This window comes from Coffea arabica, chromosome 10c, assembly GCF_036785885.1.
Source record: "Coffea arabica cultivar ET-39 chromosome 10c, Coffea Arabica ET-39 HiFi, whole genome shotgun sequence".
Classification (NCBI taxonomy): domain Eukaryota; kingdom Viridiplantae; phylum Streptophyta; class Magnoliopsida; order Gentianales; family Rubiaceae; genus Coffea; species Coffea arabica.
In genome coordinates this window covers 16,327,134-16,344,051 of record NC_092329.1, presented here as the reverse complement: position 1 = coordinate 16,344,051, position 16,918 = coordinate 16,327,134, and the positions used below count along the sequence as shown (strand labels likewise).

The following is a 16,918-nucleotide window of genomic DNA, read 5'->3' as shown; positions in this document are numbered from 1 at the left end:
ATATTTGTTTCGATAATAAAGTAAGCCATTGGTTTTAGTAATTGGGAGAATTGTAATTTTGGTCCCCAATCTATAGTGTATGTGCGAAATTATCCCCAATCTATTTCAAAAATCAATTTTGGTCCCCAATCTATTCAATTTTGCGCTAAAGTGGACAATTGACGGAATCTCTTTAGTTTCAATAGGAACTAAGTCACGTGAGATCACGTGTCGGCACCTAAAACCTCTTTTTCAAAATTTTAATTTCTAAAACACGTTTTTTAATATTTTCAGCTTTCTCTTGCCTTTTGTCTTATTAAACAAAGACATGCAAAGGGTAATCTCACAATCCAAATTACTCCTCTTGTTGGCCGCTGTCTTCAAATCCCCAAAACCCACAGCACGAGTAAGAAGCTCAGCTTGGCCTCCAAGTCCAAGTCTCGTTCTTGCCTCCATTAGCAATGGAGATAATCTGCAATCAACGCTAGAGACGAACCCAATTCAACTCTCCTGCACAAACAATAGGAGCAGCAGCAGTACTACTTCATAAGCAAGCAAGCAAGCAACTGAGAGAGAAGAGTAGATGATAATAATTGGAAATCAATGGGATTATACGGACCAAATCATCAAAGGGATTACACTGGTAAGTATATTCTTTTCCTATTAGCCATTCTTCACCGTTGAACTGGAATGAGCATTCAATTAAAATTGGTAGGTCATGCTTACGGTTGGAACAAACACTTTATCGGTGACTATAGAATGGGCCTTGTCTCTTTTGCTCAACCATCCCGAGGTGCTAGAGAAAGCTCGAGCTGAATTGGATGCTCAAGTAGGGACTGATCGATTGGTCGACGAACATGATCTATCCAATCTTCCTTATCTTTATAACATTATTTTAGAAACACTTCAGTTGTACCAGCAGCACCAATGCTAGTGCCACATGAGTCGTCCGATGACTATAAAATTGGGGGATACAATATTCCGCGAAGGCACAATTTTGCTAGTTAATGCATGGGCAGTTCACAGGGACCCAAACGTATGGGATGATCCAACAAGCTTCAAGCCAGAGAGATTCGAAGGCTTGCAGGTTCAGCCATCAAAGCTGATTCCATTTAGGAAGGGAAGGAGATCTTGCCCTGATTCTGGCCTAGCACAGCGGGTGGTGGGTTTGGCCTTGAGATCTCTAATTCAGAGTTTTGATTGGAAAAGAATTGACGAGGAGGAAATTGATTTGGTTGAAGGGACAGGAGTGTCCACGCCAAAAGTCAAGCTACCAGAAAAAACGTGTTTTAGAAATAAAAAATTGAAAAAGGGGTTTTAGGTGCTGACACGTGATCTCACGTGACTTAGTTCCGATTGAAATTGAAGAGATTCCGTCAATTGTACTTTAGCGCAAAATTGAATAGATTGGGGGATCAAAATTGATTTTTAAAATAGATTGGGGATAATTCCATGCATACACTATAGATTGGGGACCAAAATTACAATTCTCCCTTAGTAATTTAACAACCCTAATTTACCTTTTACTCAAATAAGAACCTATATACTTACAGTAGATGAGAACTAGTTCATTTACTTGAATATCTACGCCACGTCATCATAAAAAGAGGAGCTCTAGTTTTATAGCTAGAATTAAGGACTCTGAGTATAGTTTTCTCTGATGGATGATATTAAACAATCTGTGGTTAATTTTTTTAGTAGATTATTTTCTGATGATAGAGATTTTATTCATTGTTCTGCTTTACATTTTTATTTGCCCCAAGTCTCTTGTGATTATAATGATTTCGATTTAATGAGATTTTTTTTATTTGGTGTTTAGAATCCTATCTAGCAATTAGTCTTTCGTTGCAATTACTGGAGAGGCAGTAAGGATCCCTAAGTCCTTCCATGGTGTTTGCCATTTCTCAAGGTGACCCCCTTTCTCTAGTCCTGTTTATCATTGCTATATAGTTTCTTGAAATAGGCTTATATGATTTATTTGATAGTAGAAATCAGCAGTTATTTTATAATTCTGCTGGTGAAAAAATTTCCTACTTGGCTCTTGTAGATGACATGATTATATTTACTACTTATTCTAAAAGACGATTGAGGGACACTTGTCAATTTATTCTTCAATATGAGTCCTTTTTGGGGCAGAAGGTTAATATGAACGAAAGGTCATTTATTTACTCTATGAAGGTGTCCTTGGTCAAGGTCCATATGATCCAAAATTTGTTAGGATTTGGACACCAAAATCTTTCGTTTACGTATTTAGGTGTTCTCTTGAAAAGGGATATAACTAAAATTTTATTCAAAATATGTGCAACTAAGTTATATTTGAGGTTATTTTATCCAAGATATGTACAAGATTAGTGGGATGTATACCTGGCAATTGGGCGGATTGGGCAGGTTAATATTGGGTTTTCATTTAAATGGGTTACACCCAACCCGTCCAATTTTAGATTGAGTTAATTTTAGTTTGGGTTATATTGGGTCATCTCAAACTCATGACTCAAATATGACCCAATATATTAATTAATAGATTTTGATACATAAACTCTCTCAAATCTATTTTCACATGCAAAAAAAAAAAATTTTCACACACATAAATACATTTTTACATAGATAGATATATTTTCACACGCTAAAACACTCACAGATACAAATGCACACTCACTTTTTAAGCTCTTGACATACTTTATTTTTACACATACAAACACATTAAAATACACATGTATGATATGGGAGGAGATGGGGGTTTTTGGCGTGGGTTAGTGGTGTCAGAAATGGATTTAGCGTAGTTGTATTTTGCAGTAAAATGAAGAAGGAATCGTGTTATGAAAGTAAGGGTAGTTGCTTTGATCAATTAAGATCTCTTTATTGTCCAACTCTGCGCTAGTCTACTAGAACTGAGAATGGGAATGGCGTACTAGTACAACAAGAAGTGGGAAAGGCATACATATGATGTGGTGTTTGCAAACTTTCTCGAATTGTTATTTTTTTTCCAAAATTTTTTTTATGTTTTATTGAACGCATTTTTTAATTATTTTGTTATTTTATATATATATATATATATATATATATATATATTAAATTGTTACATTATATTTTTTTTTATAAAATTTTCAAAAAATAACAATCCAAATGGGCTTATATTTGATTGCATGACAATATAAGAAGTGGCAAAAAATATTATGGAAGTAAAAGGAGTGGAATGCTCTGAATATAGGAAAATAATAAAACGTTGACGCGTGCAAGTAAGTATTAAGCTCATATAATTTTGTTAAGTATCCATACATGGAGGCCCTGCTTTGGCTCATGTCTCATGCTGTTTCATGAACAATGAAATGTTTCTGTATCCCATATCTCATCCCTTGTAATTTGTTTATTTGTTTTTTTACTTAAGTTGGGTAATGGGTGCCCAACACAAATACACAAACCGCCCAAATATGTGTGGGTTATTACTTATTATTACCCAACCCAAAATTAACCCGATACCCAACTTACCCAACCTATCCTCTCAAATTAGTGGGTGGGTTGGGTTGATTGTTGGGTTTTCGGCATAATTGTCAGGTCTAGTGGGATGGAGTACTAAGTTTTTATCTATCCAGAGGTTAAATAATTTTTATCAATAGTTCCTCTAAATCTGTTTTTGCCTCCCTTGATCAGCTTTTCAGTCGATTTCTTTGGGATGTTAACATTTATTCTGAAAAAAAAAAAAAATTCATTGATTGGCATGGGAAAAGGTTTTATTTGCCAGTGGAAGAAGGGGGTTTGAGTTTTTCGTGACCTTCGTAATGTTGTTGATGCTTTTAGCATGAAGTTATAGTAGATTTTATAGCCTAATATTTCAACATGGTGTAAGTTGATGCATCAGAAGTATTTGAGGGGTTTTCATCCTTTACAAGTCAGTAATATATCTAGATTGGCTACTTGGAGGATATTATTGTTTATTTGGCATAATGCTGAGTCTTATATTTCTTCTTCAGGTTTATTCCCGAGTTCTTCACCTTGGGAGACAAAGAGAGAAAATGTGTCAATGAGTCTCAAAGATAATTTAGAATTTGAAGTTACCGCGAAAACTTAGTTTCTTCAGTTGAAAAGTTGTTAATGGGTTTTTTTTTTTTTTTTTGCCCACCAATGATTTATTGCAATCTAAAGGCTTGTCTTCGGCCTCGTGATACGCTGGTTGCTTTCATTCTGAGTCCATTGGGCATTTGTTTCTTGAATATTTTATGGCGCCATGGCGGTGGCAGTTTGGGATCGTTACATGAGAGTATTTGGTTTTTTTACATTAGTCTTGTGCGTTTATTTCTACCAGATTGATAGCGTGGTTCCTTTCTTGCTAAGTGGAAAATATTGGGCACAGTAACCACTGGGCCAATGGCTCAGTGGCCACCAGGGAGGGACTTTAAGTCCCTCTCTGAGCTGTTGGTGAAGGTTCAAACCTTACCAGCAGCGAAAAAAATTTAAGGGTTGTGCCATAGCATTCTCTTGGTCTAGTTGGATCTATATATCCACTAGCCTCTACAAATAGCTTCCTTAGGCTCCCTCTCCCCCTAGATTAGGATAGAGTAGGTTGTACAAATGTACCGTCGCTGACAAAAAAAAAAAATATATTGGGCATGGTTGCTTTCTTGTTTCGATAGTGGCATTATGGTTTATTTGGGGTGCCAGGAATGAAGCTCGATTCTTGGGAATATCTTTTCAGGTTGCTAGAATCATTTTTGCAGTTGACAAATTTTATTTCTCTTAGGTAAATTGTTTATGTTGTCTGGTCCTTAGTTGGTCAGGGGACGAAGAAACTTTTATGTGGCTAAATTTTTGTATATGTCCTATTAAGAAGGAGGCCATTGCTATCTCCTAGAGTCTTCCATCTAATGGCAAATTTAAATTGAATTCTGACGCTGGTGTCAGGAAAGAGCCTCGGGTGGTGGCTCGCTTAGAGATCAATAGGGTATGGTGATATTTACTTTCTTCATAGAGCTTGGAGACGCTAATGTGATTGAAGTTGAAGCTTTAGTATTTTATTACGGTCTAAATTTGTGTGCGCAAAAGAACTACTTGGATATCACATTATAGATTGATTTTTCCTACATTGTTAGTATATATATAAATTGACGGGTATACCTGTATGCCACATCATCTAACTTTAAATTTAAGTACCAAATTTTGCTTATATGACATGCAATTAGACCCCGTAAACGTGTATACTTTTAGTGCATAAAAGATTTACTTTTTATTTTTTATTTGTCATGTACTAGAGGTATTGCTCTTATTCCCTTCCTTTTATTATTTTTTTATTATTTTTAAATAAAATGAAAGGGCTGGCATTCCACTCCCAGGGCTTTCTCAAATTATAAATGAAAATAAAAATAGAAATGAAGTTTGAAATTAGTTGAAACTTTTGTATGATTAACAGATTATATTAAATACTTAGATAAGAAATATTTATTACTATGGTTGAGTTTGGCTTTATTTTGAACTCTTACCCCATATATAGCAACAAATTTCTAGTAAATAACCCTTAAGAGGTACCATTTGAGTTTTAAATAATTGATCATTTCATTATCTAATAACCTAAGTTTTAAATTATTTTTTAAATTAAATTCATGCCTAGTTTAGGCATAATATCATGCATATCACAATATTCGACCCTGTTAATATAATAATTGACTAATTACACTATAATTAACTATGCACATTTAAAATTTAAAATTATATATAATCAAAACAAAAAAAAATCACTAAGATGAACTAATAATTAAAAGAAAAAACTAAAATTCACTAACTAATTGAAAAAGGAAACAACAATTAGTTAAAATACACAATTCCTACCGAAATAAAAAAAAGTTGGGCTCTTTGAAATCTAAAGTTGGCCTTAAGTATGTACAAATAAATGGCTGAAAAGTTGAGGATTGAGTCGTGAATAATAACAGAAGAGCAAGAATACTAGAACAAAGGGGAGAGTGGCACAATAGGGAAAGAGGTTAAAATGGGGCTACATAGACGAGGGATATGATGAGGAAAGGAAAGGAGAAAGAATTGCAAACTTCAAGGGTAAAAATTCAGGGGTCATTCATTTAACTTCTTTAAATGACATATTTCCTTGCATGGGAGAATGGTATTTTTATCCAATGGCATGAGAAGGGTGAACATATCAAGGCCAGAAATTCTGATGGCATAATTGTCTTTTCAGCTACTGACATAAAACAAAGTTCATTTCATGGCTTTGACTATTAGTCATGGGGTTTGACCTGCATACTTGGTGAATAAAGGGGCTAAATTATAATTGAGTCTGATTGCGTGTGGCTACTTTAATTAACCTAAACTTATCAAGCCTAGATCCATAACTCATTCACATTAAAAACACTATAACTTTCTTCTATAAATCAAGTTAGTTGTCGAGACATATATTAATTTGTTTTGTTTGCTTCACCGTCAACTAGCCATTATAAATTTTGAGGTTCATCAAACTCTTAGGAATATAGTAAGAATACAATGTTGCAAAATTTGAGGTTTGCATCCCTAATATGGAGTGTCTTATAGTGGTTCTTATAGATTGTTTACTGATGAGAGATTACTGGTAGCGAGACTTGTATTTAAAATTTCATTAGATAATGTGAACAAACCTTACCAACTAAGTCCACTCTCTTCAGTGGACTTAAATTAAAACCAGTAATACAACAATATGCAAAATTAAAATGAATGTTTCTCTTCAGTGCAACTAATTGTGTCTTGACAATCAATTTTATTAATCCAATTTCAAATTCACCACCACCCATGTGGGTCATCAATTGTATGATGTAATTGCCTAGCAATTTTAGAAAGTTCCTTCCCTTAGTTGACCACCAAATGAAATTTATGCATATAAAATTGAAAGTAAAACATGTGGGATTTTAGGTAAGGGAAAATCTAAGGTGGCGTTTGGTTCGCACGTTGGAATCAGATTCGGATTCGGAATCGGATATCCTGGATTTGGAATGAGGTTATTCATTCCAATACATTTGTTTGGTTCAAGTATCTGGAATGTGTATCATTACTATAGTTGATATTTGGTTCGTCGACTCTTTCGGAATGGAATATAATAAATATATTATAAACCACATCGTAAATGATAGTTATTGGCTCTTTGTAAATGGGATATAAGAAATTTTCACTAATTAAATATATTAGTATAAATGTATTAGTAAATTTAGTCTAATTAATTAATAATTTCTATTAGTAAACATTTATAATTATTAGTATAATTGATAATATTAATTATATTACATAAATTAATATACATTATATAACACATATAACTAATAATAATATTATTATAAGTTTGTAACTAATTAAATTAAATATTATATATATAATTAACTATAAATATACAAATGTTATAATATAAATATATAATTATAATTATATAATATATACAAATATTAACTATACTAATATTTTATATAAATATAATATATATTACATATTAAATAAAGTTATTATTATATATTATTATATTTTAAATAAAAAGTATAATTATAATTAACTAAATAATTATAATATATATTTATATAATATAATAATAAAATAATAAAATATTATAATTATAATATATTATATATATGTACATATTATAATATAATATATAAATATAAATATATATTATATATTATATATAAATATTAATTATACTAAATATTATGTAAATATAATATGTAAATAATTATACTAAATATTAGTATATATTATAATATATAAATATAAATATATATTATATATATATAAATATTAATTATACTAAATGTTATGTAATTATAAGATTTTGGAATCACACTTGAGTTTTGGACAAAACCCACCCTTTTACTAGGGAATGGAGAGATGCCAAATTTTTGAAATCATTTCAAAATTTCAATTCCATACCAGTGAACTAAACACCAATTATGGAGTTTATTCCATTATTTCATTCCGATACCCTTTTACCAAACGCCCACTAATAATCTCACAACAGGAGGGATTATCTATTTGGGAGAAATATAGTTCTGGTCCCCAATGTTTAGCCTATATGCCAAATTAGTCCCCAATATTTTTACAAAATAAATTTACTCCCCAAAATTTGTGATTTTAGACAGCTTTAGACAACTAATGGAATATCATCATACTGAAACAGATTCTTGGGAGAAAGAGGTATTCTTGTTGATGTTTCAGCCAGCCAGCAGAGTTGGAGTCATACTGAAAATTTTGGGGGAAGCCAGCAAAGGGGATGGCTTGTCAACTTTTGAGTTCATAGGCAGTGGAGTTATTGGAGCTTTGCTGAATTACTTTGCGTCCGGATATTTCTCCAAGTATGGAATTTTAGAAGCTGAGTTTCCTGAGCTGCAGCAACAAGCTATCAGAAGGTACAAATCTAGACTAATTTGATTCATGGCCAAACATTGGGAACTAAAACTGCAACTCCCCTGCAAACAACTTCCTGCTTCACTGCTCCCTAGTGCCTGCATCACTGAATAGCAGTCGACAAAAATTAGGTCTCAAAGGCTTCATTTTCTGCAAGATTTTTGCGGTGGAATCATAGTGCAATCAAGATTTTTCCAGGTGAGGTATATTTGGGCCGTAGGATTATATGCAATCATGTTCCTTTTAGGTGAGGTATGTTGGCTTCCTTGATTAATTTCCTCTTGTTGTTTCTGATTAATTTACAATTTTTTCAATGCTTTGCATTTGTAGGTCGAAAGTCAACAAGATTCATACAGTCAAGTTATAGCTGACAAGTTTGGTGACATTAGTTACACTTTTTATTTGGCAACTCCGTTTACTAGAAAACCGCCAAAATCAACACTTTTGTATTAATTAGGATAGATTACACTTTAGTCTCATGTGATTTAGTGCTTTTCCATATTAACCTTTTACCATTTCAAAAACTATATGTAACTCCATCATGAGCATAGCATAAGGAGACTAAGCAACTCAACGAGTTTTTCTGTTTACACCATTACAAATTTACAATGGTGACATACAGCAAACTAACTAGGCGTCTTGGAGAAGGGCGTGAGGATGAGAGGATGGCTCACCTGGCCAATTGGTTTAAAAGGGCTTAACCATGGCGTGAATCTTTTTCTCAAGACAATGTAGTTGAGCATGCTTATTCATTAATTAATTTCCCTGTATGTTTCCCATCCCCAAACTCAGATTCTGCATTTCTTTTCTTTACCAGAATGCTGCCAACCTTTGATCCAAGAGATACTGAAGCTGGTTCGAGAATTTTGGAGGATATAACCAGCAATGCTGGTCATATACAAGAACAGGTCCTAGAGAAGATTTTAACTAAAAATGCAAGCAGCGATTACTTGAAAGGTTTTCTTAATGGTCACTCTGATAAGGGACTATTCAAGAATAAAGTTCCTGTGGTAGATTATGAAGATATCAAGATTTACATCGATCGAATTGCACTGGATGGAGAGCCATCTCGGATTTTAACTAATGAATCCATTACTGAGCTACTCAAAAGGTAAATCAGTTTCTCTGTTTTGTTCTAATTAGATGAAAGGAAACTCCTGAATGGAGTGAGATCAATAATGCTGAAGCACGAGTCATTTCTGTTCTTTTTCATGAATTTCTTGTTTTTCTTAACTGAAATCATTAACTTAGTTGGCAGCTCGGGCACTTCAGGTGGGACGCAAAAGTGGATTCCAAAAACCGCTGAAGAGGGAGAGCGCAGGGCCTTTTTTTCTTGTCTCTGTGATACTGTTTTAAACAGGTAAAGTCTTATGCAATGAATATACAGTTGTTATTTCTTCAGTAGAATTATAAGAGTCAAACAAAAAGTGCTAAACGTATAGCTTTGAACTAAGGTACCTACAGGGCTTGAGCGATGGGAAGGCACTGTTATTTGTCCTTATCAACCCGGATATCCACACTCCTGGTGGCTTAGTTTTAAGAACAACCTCAGAAAGCGAGATAAAGAACAGAAAAGACAGATATCCTCAGTTTATATTGTGTGAAGATACCAATCAGAGCTTGTATAGTCAATTACTTTGTGGCCTTGTGCAGCGAGATGCGATAGCAAGCGTTGGTACATATTCGCCTCGGGTTTGCTAAGGGTAATCAAATTTTTCGAGGAACATTGGCAAGAAATGTCTTCCAACATAAGAACTGGACAAATGAGTGATTGGATCACTGACCCTAACTGCAAAAGGGCTGTCTCCTTGATTTTGAGCAAACAAATGCCGGATTTGGCTGATTCAATTGATCTTGTATGCCAAGAAAAGTCTTGGGAAGGGATAATTAAGAAGATCTGGCCAAGGACCAAGTATGTCCTGGCCATTATTACAGGGTCCATGGCACAATATATCCCTGCACTTGAGTTCTATACGGGTGGGTTACCTGTAGTTTCACCACTTTATGGTTCTTCAGAGGCATTTTTTGGGATAAACATGAATCCTTTGTGCAGTCCTTATGATGTCTCATATACTTTTATACCAAACATGGCCTACTATGAGTTCTTACCAATTGACAATCATCAAGATCCAAACTGCACCTACAGGAAAGATGCTCATTTGAAAGATCACATTCTGGATCTTAATAATGTTAAGATTGGCCAACATTATGAACTTCTTGTCACGACCTTTACAGGTGAGATCACTGTACTTTTAAATCGACCCTAACTGCCTGTGGTGTACCACAGATATGAACTATAATTCTGTTAGTCTGACCCATGAAAAAGTATTCGATAAAACACAGAAGTGCCTCTTGAAGGTGTCTACTGGTCTCCATTTTATACCCTTTATCATGTTCTAAAATGGACGGTAGTTCCATTAATTTCTACTTAACAATTGCCTTGGACATCTAATGTGCACAACTTGTTCTGATGTTCAAATTTGTCCAATATAGGTTTATTACATTCTGTTTTTTCTTCACATTTATTATCCTGATACACACAACCAATGATGATTAGACAGTTTAAATGCTTAAGCGCTCTAATGTCTAGAATATTGATGGAAGAATGTATTTTCAGGTTTGTACAGGTACAGAATGGGGGATATTCTCCTGGTGACAGGTTTTCACAATTCCACTCCCCATTTCAAATTTGTACAAAGGACAAATGTGGTTTTGAGTATTCACACAGATAAAACAACTGAACAAGACCTCCAAAAAGCAGTTGCAATAGCAATGCAGATCCTTGAACCACTTGGCTTCTTTCTTTTGGATTACAGTAGCTATGCCGATACATCTTCTATTCCTGGTCACTATGTACTCTTTTGGGAGCTTCAACTCAGATCAAACGATGATATACCAGAACTTGATCAGGTTAAAATGGAAAAATGCTGTAGTTTAGTGGAACAATCTCTGGACCAGAAATATAAGTTGCTGAGGAATCAGAGCATCAGTACCATTGGTCCTTTGGAAATTAGAGTTGTGAAACAAGGAACATTCAACGTGCTCATGGACTTTTATGTTTCTCAAGGAACTTCTTTAAACCAGTACAAGACACCTAAGAACATAAAGTCTGAGAAAGTCATTGAAATTCTGGACTCCAGAGTAGTGGGAAAATTTTACAGCAGAGAAGTGCCTAATCAAGACTCGTAGCCTGTGGGCTTCAAGAATCTCTTTGCATATTTCATCCTTGGCGTTCATATACCTTGTCTTGCAATGTCGAAATTTAAAAGTACTTCACCATTGTATGGATGCATTTGTGTTCTACTATTTTTCAGTTTGTTTGTGAAGCTTGGTGGATGAGGACAGTATCTGAAACTCTTGTACTCATCAAATTGAGGGCAATGCTATTCTAGTAGCAAAAGATGTTATTCTCCTCTCATGGAGTTTCCTAGTGAGAGTTTATTCTCTCTTAGGGATTTTAAGTGACCGTTTCTCCTCTTCTTGAGATTTCTAATGATAGCTTTTGTAGTTTTTTTCTATTTTTTGTATTAGATCTAAGTTTTCTCATATTTGGTTGTTGGATCTAGAATCGTTTAGATCTACTTCGTTAGATCTCACTTTAATGTCTGAATTTAAATCAGTTCATTAGCAGATTTGGGAGAAAAGAAGCAACACAGTTGGAAGCATGCATAGATGATATTGGGGCAACAAGTGTTTTATCTTTTGATATTTTTAGAGTTTCACAGTGTAATATTCTATTAATTTTCTAGATTTGTAATATCAAGAATTTGTTTTTTAGATCTGTTTGCATTTGTGGATGATTGATGTAATTTGTGCTATTAGTATGGATTTAATGTTATGATGATGTTTTATTAAAAAAAAAAAGCTGGTCAAATGTAATTCAATAATTATAAATATGGATTGCTAGGCTATGACTGGATATCAACAATATGGAAGAAACTAATCTACAAGTACATGGGGAAATTTAGGAACCCAAATCTGGAAGAATGGTTTGACTTGAGCTTAAAACAATATAACATTGTAGAGATAGAAGATGCAGATTGGCAGGTGTTTGATTCAAGAACTTTTTTATTTTGCCTGGTATGCTGGAACCTATATTACTGCAACTAAGATAAAACCAATTCTCAAACAGTGATAGCCCAAGCCGATTTCAGTTAGGAATCTCTCTCCAACTATCATAGAGCAGTACAGAAGGAGCTGATGTTTATCAATTGGAGTAAGCCCCAAATTGTATAGGTGAAACTAAATGTTGATGGAGCATCAAGCAACGGTTTAGGACAAGCTAGAGTAGGAGGACTATTTAGAGATGAAGGGGGCTACTGGATGAATGGGTTCGGTGTCAGCTTGGGAACTACTGTGAGAACCCAGACAAAAAAAAAAAAAAAAAAAAAAAAAAAAAAAAAAAAAATTTATTTATTATTTTATTCCTGTGCACCGTTTTCTTGTATTTTCTTTATTATCTTATTTTATCAACATTTTATCAGTAAATATAGTTTTTAAATAATTTTTCTAGTATCAGGTAGTTCGTGAGAAATTTGGAACGTATTTTGGACGTGGGACCCGCTAGTGTATTTAGTGAGAGAAATTCGACCAATTCGGTTAAATTGTTCATAAAGGGATTTCATTATTAGGTGTTAGGAGATGATTAGAGGTTACCTAGATGGATTAACTCTGGAGGGACAAGAGGATAACACTAAACAAAACAAGGTGCCACGTGTCCAAATGTGGTTGGACCAAGCTTACCTAACTTTGCCTAACTTTCTTTGTCATTACATAAAAGTCCAAATTTGACCAAAACCTCTTCATTCTTCACCTCCTCATAGCCGAACCTCTCCAGCCAAGAAGGAAAAACATTCTTCAACCTTTCATCTCCAAATCCTTGCTCAATCTTGAAAATCAACCGATTGTTTCTTGAATTAGTCCGTAGAATCATCTTGCTAGGAGGGTTTGAAGACCTTGGTGGTGTTGTTTTGGAAGAAAACTCTCTAAGCTTCAACCTTTCTTGAAGAACTAAGGTATATTGCTTGGAACTCATCTTTTGTTTCTAATTTTGGCCAAATGGTGCCTTATAGTAGCTATATACGTGATTGTACGGAAGATTTGGTGGATTGGAGTGAAGTTTCCTAATTTTCTGATTTTTCTTGGAATTTTTCTGGTTTCATATGATGGATATGATTGGGTTTGATTTGGTGGTTCCAAATGGTGTTTTATAGCTCACTTGTGCGTTAATTGTAGTTAATTGCGGAAAATTGCCGCTTGTGCGGAAAATTTCAGATTTAGGGTTTCAATTGGGGCTTTGCTATGGTTGATTGTTGAGCTTCTAATTGGCTATTATTGAGGGGTATTGTGACCCTAATGAAGTATATTGAATGCCTTATGAATTGTTTGGGTGCTTGTGGTTGTGTTGGATGGTTTTTATTGGTGTCTTGTAGGTTGGAAAAGCTGAAATTTTAGGGGAAATGCTGTCCGAGTGTCTAGGGCATTGGATCCTTGTGAGTTGGGTTGAGATTGACTAGAAATGGATAATTTTAGGGTTGTTTCTACTTTTAACCCTAAATATTATGTATTTTTCATTTCCAAACTATATTTGGGTTTTACCTTAATAGTTCCTATTAAAAGGTATTCGACTCGTGTTTGAGTCTTAATTGTACTTTCTTGATTATTATAGGGCGTGCCGGTGATCCGAGGCTCACGTCGGGCGAAAACTTGTGAAATTTCTTTGTTTGACTTGGTGAGTGTACTACTCACATATTTGTTATTCCGTGGCTTTCTTGTACTTGAATTCTGTGTTTTGGACTAGTTGTGATGATTGTTTGGACTAGGTGAGGCGAGGGTGTACTTTACCACTCTCGTACTCTCTGGCCTACTTGTTTGGTTATGATATAACTTGAATACTCTTGACTGTGTTTGATTTGGTGTCGCTTGGATGCCGATCCTTAATGTAACTCTGGATCTGTACTGTTTACTTTGAGCTCTACCTCATTGGAAGTCAATGGACTCGAGCCAGTAAGGACTTGGTCGGGGACATTTGACAAGCCATGGGGACTGTATTTGAGAATCTTTGGGTATGAGACCCTAGATTCCGGTTTACTCGAGTAATACCAATTCTGTACTGTGTGGTGTTCGGGCCCGGTAAGGGGAAAGTGAGGTGGACGGATAATTGGAGTAAAGAGGGGTCTACGGTCATGATTACCTGGTATACATTGACGGAGAGTCAATGAGATGAGATCAAGTATGGCAAAAGAGGAAAAGGGCTCTTGAGAGCCATCCGTATCCTTTTATTCCTTACATTTGGGTGTTATTGCTTTTACTTACTTGACGAACGTATTTGGACTGAATGCTCTTGAGTTTATGTGATCTGGGTATATGTACGTGACTGTACCTCATTGGGCGAAAGCTCACTTCGTGAACTTTGTTTTCCTTACAGGGAATTATCTTTTGGACTTTTGACTGTGATGAGTAAGTTGAGTGGAGCTAGTCGAGAGATTTTGTATAGCTCCTCAATAGTTGGAACCTTTGTTGTACTTGGATTTAAATGCTTTCTTTTGGCTTGTAACCATACAAAAGTGGTTTGTAATAGGGTGTATTCCTATCCAATGGATTGTACTTGGCTTGTATATACTCTTTTCAGTGATTGTTGGAAATTTCTTGTAATCAATGGGATCTTGGCGGATTGTGACGTGGCAGCCACTATTCGCTTTACGTTTTGCCTTTTGTTTTCCCGTTTCTCATTTATTGGGTTGATTAAGCGCGCCAATATTTTCCCGAACGACTTGAGTTAGTGTTTGACCGTTTTAGTAGTCCTGGCGAGAGCTGGGCAGGCAGTCCGCTAACTCCTTTGGTACGCCTTAGGGGAAGGTGGGGCTGTCACAACTACAAATAACATGGTAGTAGAACTATGGGCCATCATTTATGGGTTGAGTATGGCAAGGGATATTTGTTGCTGAAATGATCATTGAATCAGACTAAAACGTGAGTTTGGAGCTGAATGACAAGGCACCTGAGGAAATCCCACACTACACTCTAATTTAGCATATAAATAGTTGGCTAGCTAAACAATGGAAGTGAGAATTGAAGCATGAATGGCACGAGGGTAACAAGTGCACAAATTATTTAGCAAAACTAAATCTCCATTCGATTATCCAATTCAACACTTAAATTTAATGAATTCAGATCGTAATATATTCGGATGCATTTGATAATAAAAAATAGAACACTTGAATTAATTAAATGGTACTAAATTTTCTGGTCAAAACATGCTCTAAAAAATAGAGTAAATTTTTTATACACTGTATACACTATCACCGTTAGATTCATGACACATGTGCAAAAGTTAGGTTCAAATTCAGATTTTGTATAGTTGTCATTCATCCAAAACTGTAGGAAAGATTAATTCTAAAAAATAAGTGATAAGTTGTTCACTTATCACATAATGTAAAATACACCTAAATGTATCATATTTAGTAGTTAACAATTTAGAAAATTATTGAATTTAGATGTTATGGATGTAACTATACCCAGATTGGTTGCTATTATACCCAGACAGGGTATAATAGTTAGTAATGGGTAAATTGGTCGTTATGACATTGAGAACAGAGTTGAGCCTACTCCTTTGGATTTGACCACCTGTCAATATGCTTAGTTGAGACTAGCAAACTTCAAGGGGTAAAAACTTGGGGGTCATGCATATAACTTTTTCAAATGACATGTTTCTCCAATAAGAGAATGCTATTTTTATCCGATGGCATGAGAAGGGTGAACTTATCAAGGCTAGAAATTCTGATGGCATAATTGTCTTTTCAGCTACTAACACAAACCAAAGTTCATTTCATGACTTTGACTATTAGTCATGGGGGTTTGATCTTCATACTTGGTGAATAAAGGGGCTGAATTATAATTGTGCCTCATTGCATGTGGCTACTTTAATTAACTTAAACTTATCAAGGCTGGATCCATAGCTCATTCACATTAAAAACATTATAACTTTCTTCTATAGATCAGCAGTTTCAAGCTGATTGTCGAAACATAAATGGATTCGTTGTATTTGCCCCACCATTAATTAGCCATCATAAACTTTGAAGTTCATCAGCCTCTTTAGAATAAAGTAGGAATACAATGTTGCTCCATTAAGTTAGTAGCAGAGCAACAAATCCAGACACAACCATTTTTTTCAACTAATTTGATCAAAACAAGGCCTAATAGGATGCCACAAAAAGGATGTAGTCTTAATTTCTTTTTGGTTATAATAAAGTTTGGGTGGAGAAAAATATTATCTTATTCTAATTTAGAGCAGGCTAATGACGTATTTATCAGTACAAACAATGCTAGGAAATTGCACGACAAATTCTTCTTGAAATTCTCCATATGTCATATGAAGCACCTCGAAATCCTCTGTATGTCATATGGAGTGATTTATAGTGGTTCTTATAGATTACTTACTAATGGGAGACTGCTAGTAACGAGACTTGTATTTGAACTTCCCTTAGATCAGCTTCGAATAAAAAAACTTTCCTTAGATGATGTGAACAAAGCTTACCAAGTGAACCCACTCTAAAAAATACTGGTAATACAATAATATGCA

General features: G+C 34.7%; 1 long non-coding RNA gene and 2 pseudogenes across 1 annotated transcript; all 3 read left to right on the top strand.

The window, feature by feature from the left end:
* The first annotated feature begins 697 nt into the window (after positions 1 to 697).
* Positions 698 to 1,300, top strand: LOC113713968 (cytochrome P450 81Q32-like; annotated as a pseudogene).
* A 6,795-nt stretch (positions 1,301 to 8,095) lies between these two features.
* On the top strand, positions 8,096 to 11,855 carry LOC113714640 (indole-3-acetic acid-amido synthetase GH3.17-like; annotated as a pseudogene).
* Positions 11,856 to 13,013: 1,158 nt separating this feature from the next.
* LOC140016285 (uncharacterized) lies at positions 13,014 to 14,995 on the top strand. The gene is made up of 2 exons (XR_011822662.1): positions 13,014 to 13,352; positions 14,006 to 14,995. It is a non-coding gene; the product is annotated as an uncharacterized lncRNA (long non-coding RNA).
* The last annotated feature ends 1,923 nt before the right edge of the window (positions 14,996 to 16,918 follow it).